The sequence below is a fragment of the Colobus angolensis genome, unplaced genomic scaffold (genome assembly GCF_000951035.1).
Source record: "Colobus angolensis palliatus isolate OR3802 unplaced genomic scaffold, Cang.pa_1.0 Scaffold350, whole genome shotgun sequence".
Classification (NCBI taxonomy): domain Eukaryota; kingdom Metazoa; phylum Chordata; class Mammalia; order Primates; family Cercopithecidae; genus Colobus; species Colobus angolensis.
The window spans coordinates 641823-650432 of NW_012116822.1; the positions used below are offsets into that span (position 1 = coordinate 641823).

At 47.9% G+C, this 8610-nt stretch overlaps 1 pseudogene across 1 annotated transcript in view; it reads left to right on the top strand.

Annotated features, from left to right (window-relative positions):
• Positions 1 to 8610, top strand: part of LOC105519534 — a 19241-nt pseudogene that overhangs the window by 7211 nt on the left and 3420 nt on the right. The window contains exon 2 of the transcript XR_001002986.1: positions 3494 to 3497. The product of XR_001002986.1 is annotated as an NAD(P)H-hydrate epimerase pseudogene (transcript). The remainder of the gene's footprint in view (positions 1 to 3493; positions 3498 to 8610) is intronic.

Consider the following 8610-nt stretch of genomic DNA (forward strand, 5'->3'; position numbering starts at 1 on the left):
AAGGTTTGTATATACAATGTAAAAAAAAATTGATCCTTTAAAGGTTTTTGTTTTGCGATTTCTTGAGAAAAGATAGCTCCTTCCGGAGCTTTAGGTTACTGTCAGCTTTTGCCTTCCTGCTGACAACTTAGCTGTACTATTCTCCACCCCCATCCTCTCCCCACTCTTCTTCCTCTTCTTCTGTCTTGTAATAGCGGTTCTGCCCCTCCCTGGTAATCCTTTCTTCAGTGTCGTGTGGGTCTGTGAGAGCAGCTCTGTTGCCTCCTCTGAGCACACAGTGGCAGGACTCTACAGGGTGGTTTTCTGTTCTTGTTTCTGAGTGGTGTTTCTGCCTTTTAGGACAGATGAAAATGTGTCAGGTTCACCAAGGGGAGAAGTACTGCCAGTTGTGTGCATGGGGCGCAATGAACTCTGTCCAGCAGAGTGATGGAGAATTTCATTCCTGAGAAACCCAATTCAAACAGATTCAAACAAATGGACTCACTTGACTGACCTCACTCAGAGCCTCAGTTGTGGAGTCCCTTCAGCTCTTACATGGAAGGAAAAAGACAGTTAACATTTATGTGGCAAGCATATTACATACAATATCTTATTCAGTGCTCACCAAAAAATACCTCTATGGTAAAGGTAAAGACTTTACCATCCCTTTACCAGGAATATATACCTTTATATTCACAATTTACTGACACACATAAAGGTGAATAGTTTGGTGCAGCTCACACAAAGCTGGATTTGAACCCAGGTCCACTTGTCTCCAAGCCCAGACTTTACCCATACCTGTGATTTGACATTTGAGTTTAGCTAAAAAGGATATGTAAATAGTGAAAGTGTAGAAACCTCAGTTTGGCCCAGGTCACACGTGTCTGCATTTTGAGCCATAAGACAATGAAGTGCTGAGAACAAATATGTCTTCAGAAAACCACACTGTTTTATTTCCTTCCTTCCTTCCTTCCTTCCTTCCTTCCTTCCTTCCTTCCTTCCTTCCTTCCTTCCTTCCTTCCTTCCTTCCTTCCTTCCTTCTTTCTTTCTTTCTTTCTTTCTTTCTTTCTTTCTTTCTTTCTTTCTTTCTTTCTTTCTTTCTTCTTTCTCTCTTTCTCTCTTTCTCTCTTTCTCTCTTTCTCTCTCTCTCTCTTAGACTGAGTCTCCCTTTGTCACCCAGACTGGAGTGCAGTGGTGCCATCTCAGCTCACTGCAACATCCGCCTCCCAGGTTCAAGTGATCCTACCGCCTCAGCCTCCCGAGTAGCTGGGATTACAGGCACTTGCCACCATGCCCAGCTAATTTTTGTATTTTTAGGAGAGATAGGGTTTTACCATGTTGGCCAGGCTGGCCTCAAACTCCTGACCTCAAGTGATCCACTCGTCTTGGCTTCCCAAAGTGTTGAGATTACAGATGTAAGCCACCACAACTGGCCTGTTTTTTTTGTTGTTGTTGTTAACACACTGTGTATTTCTTTCTTTCTTTCTTTTTCTTTTTCAAGACAGTCTCGCTCTGTCACCCAGGCTGGAATATAGTGGCTCAATCTTGGCTCACTGCAAGCTCCGCCTCCTGGGTTCATGCCATTCTCCTGCTTCAGCCTCTCGAGTAGCTGGGACTACAGGTGCCTGCCACCATGCCCAGCTAATTTTTTGTATTTTTAGTAGAGATGGGGTTTCACCGTGTTAGCCAGGATGGTCTCGATCTCCCGACCTCGTGATCCGCCTGACTTGGCCTCCCAAAGTGCTAGGATTACAGGCGTGAGCCACTGTGCCCGGCCAACACACTGTGTATTTCTAAGGCCAGACTCAGAAATCTGTTCTGAACCCAAGTTGTTTTGTGTGAGTTTATTGCTTTATTGATTTTGTTGGAATGGCTACTACTTGAGGTTATTTCTTTTTTCTTTTTCTTTATTTTTTTGAGATGGAGTCTTGCTCTGTTGCCCCAGCTGGAGTTCATGGCACAATCTCGGCTCACTGCAACCTCTGCCTCCCTGGTTCAAGTGAGTCTTATGCCTCAGACTCCCAAGTAGCTGGGATTACAGGCATACACCACCATGCCTGGCTAATTTTTGTATTTTAGTAGAGACAGAGGCTCGCCATGTTGGCCAGGCTGGTCTCAAATGATCTGCCCACCTCAGCCTCCCAAAGTGCTAGGATTACAGGCGTGAGCTACTGTGCCCAGTTGAGCTTACTTTAAGCAGTGTACAATGACTGATAACATAAAGATTAATGGGCACTGGGTCCAGGCCTCTAAATGACAAATGACTTTAGGCAAGTCATTTAGCCTCTCTGGGCGTCAGTGCTTCACCTACAAACTGAAAAAGTTAGATCTAGAAGGACTAAGGTACATTTTTTTAAAAATTGGGGAGGATTTTTTAAAATTGAGAGATAGATAGATAGATAGAAGAGAGATAGATGATAGATAGATGACAGATGATAGGTAGATAGATGATAGATAGATAGATAGATAGATAGATAGATAGATGACAGGTGGGTAGATAGATGATAGACAGTTGATAGATGATAGATAGATAGATGATAGGTAGGTAGATAGATGATAGATTAGATGATAGATAGAAGATAGATAGATGATAGATAGATGACAGGTGGGTAGACAGATGATAGATAGGTGATAGGTAGGTAGATAGATGATAGATAATAGATAGATGATAGGTAGGTAGATGATAGATAATAGATAATAGATGATAGATAGATGATAATAGATAGATAGATCGATAGAGAGATGATAGATGATAGGTAGGTAGGTAGATGATAGATAGGGTCTCCTCTGATGCCCAGGCTGGAGTGCAGTGGCTCAATCATAGCTCACTGCAGTCTTGAACTCCAGAACTGGGTCGATCTTCCCACCTCAGCATCCCGAGTAGGTGGGACTACAGGCATGCACCAGCATGCCAGCTAATTATGGTGTTTTGCCATGTTGCCCAGGTTGGTCTCCAACTCCTGGGCTCAAGCGATCCACCCAGCCTCAGCCTCCCAAAGTGCTGGGATTACAGGCTTGAGCCACTGTGCCGAGCCACAAATTGAGATATTACCAGGCATAGTGACTCACACCTGTAATCCTAGCACTCTGGGAGGTTGAGGCGAAATAATCTCTCTCTCTTTTTTTTTTAAGATGGAGTCTTGCTCTGTTGCCCAGGCTGGAGTGCAGTGGCACGATCTTGGCTCACCACAACCTCTGCCTCCTCCGCCTCCTGGGTTCAAGCGATTCTCCTGCAGCCTCCCAAGTAGCTGGGATTACAGGTGCCCGCCACCATTTCCAGCTAATTTTTTGTATTTTTAGTAGAGACAGGGTTTCACCAGGTTGGCCAGCCTGGTGTAGAAGTCCTGACCTCATGATTCACCCACCTTGGCCTCACAAAGTGCTGGGATTACAGGTGTGAGCCACCACGCCCGGCCGGGAGAGAATCTCTTGAGCCCAGGAGTTCAAGACCAGCCTGCAGGAGGACCACCTGAGTTGGGGAGATCAAGGCTGTGGGGAGCTGTGACTGTGCCACTGAACTCCAGCCAGGGTGACAAAGCGAGATCCCCACCTCAAAAAAAAAAAAAAAAAAGAAAGAAAGAAAAGAAAAAAGAAACACTGTACTCTTGAGCTATCACCCTCTGACTTCCTTATCTTTCCTGAACTCTAAGCTACCACTAATCTACGTTCTGTCTCTATCAATTTCTGTGTTCTGGACATTTCATAGAAATTGAATCACATAATATGCAGTCTTTTGTGACTGTCTTCTTTTACTTAGAATAACATTTTCAAGGTTTGTCCATGTTACAGCATTTATTAGTGCTTTATTATTATTATTATTATTTTGAGATGGAGTCTCACTCTGTTGGCCAGGCTGGAATGCAACGGCATGATCTCAGCTTCCTGGGTTCCAGCAATTCTCCTGCCTCAGCCTCTCTAGTAGCTGTGATTACACGCACGTACCACTATGCCCGGCTTATTTTTGTATGTTTAGTAGAGACGGGGTTTCACCATGTTGGCCAGGCTGGTCTCAAACTCCTGACCTCATGATCTACCCACCTCTGCCTCCCAAAGTGCTGGGATTATAGGTGTGAGCCACCATGCCCAGCCTAGTGCTTTATTATTAAATAATATTCCATTGTATAGATATGCCACATTTTATCCAGTTGTCCGTTCATGGACCAAAGCGCTGGGATTACAGGCGTGAGCCACCGCGCCCAGCCTAGTGCTTTATTATTAAATAATATTCCATTGTATAGATATGCCACATTTTATCCAGTTGTCCGTTCATGGACCAAAGCGCTGGGATTACAGGCGTGAGCCACCGCGCCCAGCCTAGTGCTTTATTATTAAATAATACTCCATTGTCTAGATGTGCCACATTTTATCCATCTGTCAGTTCACGGATTGGGTTGTTTGCACCTTTTGACTATTATGAATAATGCTGATGTGAACATCCATGGACAAGTGTTTGTGTGGGTATATTTTGCTGTTCTCTTGGGTAGATACAATGAAAATGGCTGGGTCAAATGGTAACTCTATGTTTAACGTTTTGGGGAAAGGCCAGGCTGTTTTCCAAAGTGGCTGCACCATTCCTACCAACAGCGTATAAACATTCCAATTTCTTTACATTTTTAACATGTTGTTATCTGACAAATCCAGTTTCTTAGAAAGAAACGTGTCAAAGGGACTTATGAACAGAAGCCATGTCTGTGTCTCCAGTGTGGGGAGACAAAATCGTAGATCCCCGCAGCAGTATCCCCAGATCGAAAGCTGCTGTACCAAGGGAGCAGGTTATTCAGAAGGGATGTGTGGGCCAGCGAAGTACGATAACATCAAGGCTCTTTGACGTAATGGTAGAATTGATGGTAAGTACAGTCTCATACACAAGGAACAACAGATAAACTGGAAATCTTAGAGGCCTTCCTGGAACAGGAGTTAATCAGAAGCCAACGTAGTACATTAGCATCCAAGATGGAGTTGCTTTAGCCTCAACAGAGGAATTGTAGGCTCATAGCAACATTGAAAGGGAGGTAGAGAGATTTCCCATCTGCCCCCTGCCCCACACATGCACCTCCTCTCCCATCATCATCTTCTACCAGGGGGTACATTTGTTACAAGTGATCAACTTACATTGTCATATCATAACCACCCAAAGTCTATTGTTGACATGAGGGTTTGCCCTTGGTGGTGTACATTCTATGGGTTTGGACACATTTCTAACATGTATCCACCACTACAGTATCACACAGAGTTGTTTCACTGCCAGGGTGCTCTGGGTGGAGGTGAACCACAAGAGGGATGGCACCTGCAGGCTCTGGCCAGGGGGAGCGGGGTGGCCATTGAATCCATTATCAGCCACAGATTCCCAACTGCAGTTGGAGACAGGCTTTACTCTGGGCCACCAACCAAAGCCTGAGCTTTTCCCAGACAGATTTGGTTTTTGTTTTCGTTGTTTTTTTTTTTGAGACGGAGTCTCACTCTGTCGCCCAGGCTGGAGTGCAGTGGCGCGATCTCGGCTCACTGCAAGCTCCGCCTCTCAGGATCATGCCATTCTCTTGCCTCAGCCTCCTGAGTAGCTGAGACTACAGTCGCCCGCCACCGCGCCCGGCTAATTTTTTTTTTTTTTATTTTTAGTAGAGACAGGGTTTCACCGTGTTAGCCAGGATGGTCCTGATCTCCTGACCTCGTGATCCGCCTGCCTTGGCCTCCCAAAGCGCTGGGATTAGCGGCATGAGCCACCACCCCTGGCCCCAGAGATGTTTCTTTTGTCTGGGGGTTTCTAGAGGAACAGGAGGTGGTGGTGGATGCCAAGGACAGGAGCTGTTTTAGTGCTCTCACTTCCCACTTCCTGGTCCTGGGGTGCCTGGTGGCTTGGTCTCCGTGCCGTCCCCTTGCAGCCTTTCCGGGGCCGCGACCCTTGACACCTGTTTCATCTGTTGCCTTCTTCTATTCACTTTCCATGGTTTCAAAAGTCAGGAAAATGATTCCTCTGTTGGGGCCTTTCCCTCTCATTTTCTTCGCTGTTTTGCTAAAGGCTGGGGGCGGTGGTGTATGTCCACATGTGCATAAAATCTCCCCTTCTCCACAGCACCATGCTTCCACCCACTGCTTCACAGGCCTCTTGAGCAAGTTCTTTTTGTTTTTGAGATGCAGTCTTGGTCTGTTGCCCAGGCTGGAGTGCAGTGGTGCGATCTCGACTCACTACAACCTCGACCTCCTGGGTTCAAGCAATTCTCCTGCTTCAGCCTCCCAAGTAGCTGGGATTACAGGCATGTGCCACCACGCCCGGCTAATTTTTGTATTTTTAGTAGAGATGGGCTTTCACCATGTTGGCCAGGCTGGCCTCAGACTCCTGACCTCAAGCGATCCACTCACCTCGGCCTCCCTTACAGGCGGGAGCCACCTCACTGGCCTCTGGAGCAAGTTCTTGATGGTCACATTTTTTTGTTCTTGTGCCCAGAAAATGTCTTCCCTTCTTCTAGGCCCCTTGGAATTGACATTGATGTTCCTGCCAGACTTTGTTTTATTTTTATTTTTTGTTATTTTTATTTGTTTTGAGACGGAGTCTCGCTCTGTCGCCCAGGCTGGAGTGCAGTGGCGTGATCTCCGCTCACTGCAAGCTCCGCCTCCCAGGTTCACGCCATTCTCCTGCCTCAGCCTCCTGAATAGCAGGGACTATAGGCGCCCGCCACCACGCCCTGCTAATTTGTTGTATTTTTAGTAGAGACGGGGTTTCACTGTGTTAGCCAGGATGGTCTCAATCTCCTGACCTCATGATCTGCCCACCTCGGCCTCCCAAAGTGCTGGGATTACAGGCGTGCGCCACCGCGCCCGGCCCAGACTTTGTTTTTTTTGTCGTTGTTTGTTTTTGAGACAGTCTCCCTCTGTCACCCTCGCTGGAGTGCAGTGGCACTATCTTGGTTCACTGTAACCTCTGCCTCCTGGGTTTAAGTGATTCTCGTGCCTCAACCTCCCAAGTAGCTGGGACTACAGGCATGTGCCACCACGCCCGACTAATTTTTGTATTTTTAGTAGAGACGAGGTTTCACCATGTTGCCCAGGCTGGTCTTGAACTCCTGACCTCAAGTGATCTGCCACCTTGGCCTCCCAAAGTGCTGGGCTACAGGTGTGAGCCACTGCACCCAGCCTCCTTCCAGACTTTGTGCCATGGAGCTGTGGGGGCCAGGACCATTGGCCCCTAACGGTTCACTGAAAAATCACTGGCACAAAGCAGACGATTATTAGAAGTAAAGGGAATCTCAGTAGGTTTGGGTCTGCACCGTCCATACTGGACTTTCCATTCATTCAGAACAACTTACTGAGCCTCTTTATGTGCCCAACACTGTGCTAGGCATCGGGGAAGCCATGGTGAGCTAGACAGAGAGAGTCCTAGTCCCCCAAGCTTCCGCCCGGGAAAGTCCCAGCCGGGAGAGCAATATAGAACTAGAACCTAGGAAGGGATATGGGAAAAGTGCTCCCTACAGGATTTGTTGGATGTGACAGGGCAGAGGAGGAGGGTACTGGGAAGATCTAGGGGTGAAGAGGGAACGAGGGCAGGGCTGGCTGGGACAGCCACCCTTAGTGCTTACTGCAGCCTTCTTCATAGTTGAACCTCCCCATCCTACAGCACAGGAAGCTGCAGGAGGTGCCTGGTGGAGAGTCTGTGCTCAGAAATCATTTGAACAAATGACTTTTATGGACATTTGTTCATCCCCCGAAGCTCCTGGGGCACCACTGCAGGATTTTCAACTGGGGACTAGCATGGTTAGCTTTGTGTTTTTGGAAGAGCATTTAGGCTATAGCAGGGGAACCAGAGGGTGGGCAGGATGCCTGGGGAAGGGGGAGAAGAATGAGAGCAGCGAGGGAGCTGCAAGGGTGGCCTGGCCCAGGATGGTGGCCATGAGGCTGAGCTCAGGGAGTTGGTAAGAGCGATATACAGGACATGACAGGACTTTGAGATACGGGGTGTGGCAGTGGAACAGGAGGATGGGTCAGGCAGACAGAATTTCTGAGATAGCCCCCCAGAGATGCCCTGCCCAGAACCTGTGAGTATGAGGAGCTGTCACTCCTGCATGTCTTGTTATTTGGCACAGTTGACTCAGACAGGGAGACAATCCAGGATTATCTGGGTTAGCCCAGTGTAATCCCTTGAGGCCTTAAAGCAGAATGCTTTCTCTGACTGGCGGCAGAGGGGCAGTGGCGGAGATCCCAGGAGCAAGCAGGATCTGAATGCTGCTCCCGGCTGTGAGGATGGGGGGACCATGGGTGAGGACCAAAAAGCAACCACAGGAGCTGAGAGTGACTGGATGACAGGAGGCGGGACCCAGGTCCTACAGCCACCGGGAACTGAACCCTTCCAGCAAGAGGAGTGAGCCTGGAGGCGGATTCCAAGCACCAGAGGAGATCACGGTGGATGGAGACATTGATGTGAGCCTTCAGCCCAAGCCCTGCCCTCCAGGACTTCTGATGTACAGACCCATGAGATAATACCTGGGTGTCTTTCTCAGCCACTGAGGGGTCAGTTGTTAAAGCAGCAATGGGGAGCGCATACATCAGATTTCTGGACACATTCATTGCAGTGAAAACCAACATAGAGACCTGGTATGGGGGCTCACGCCTGTAATCCCAGCACTTTGGGAGGCCGAGGCA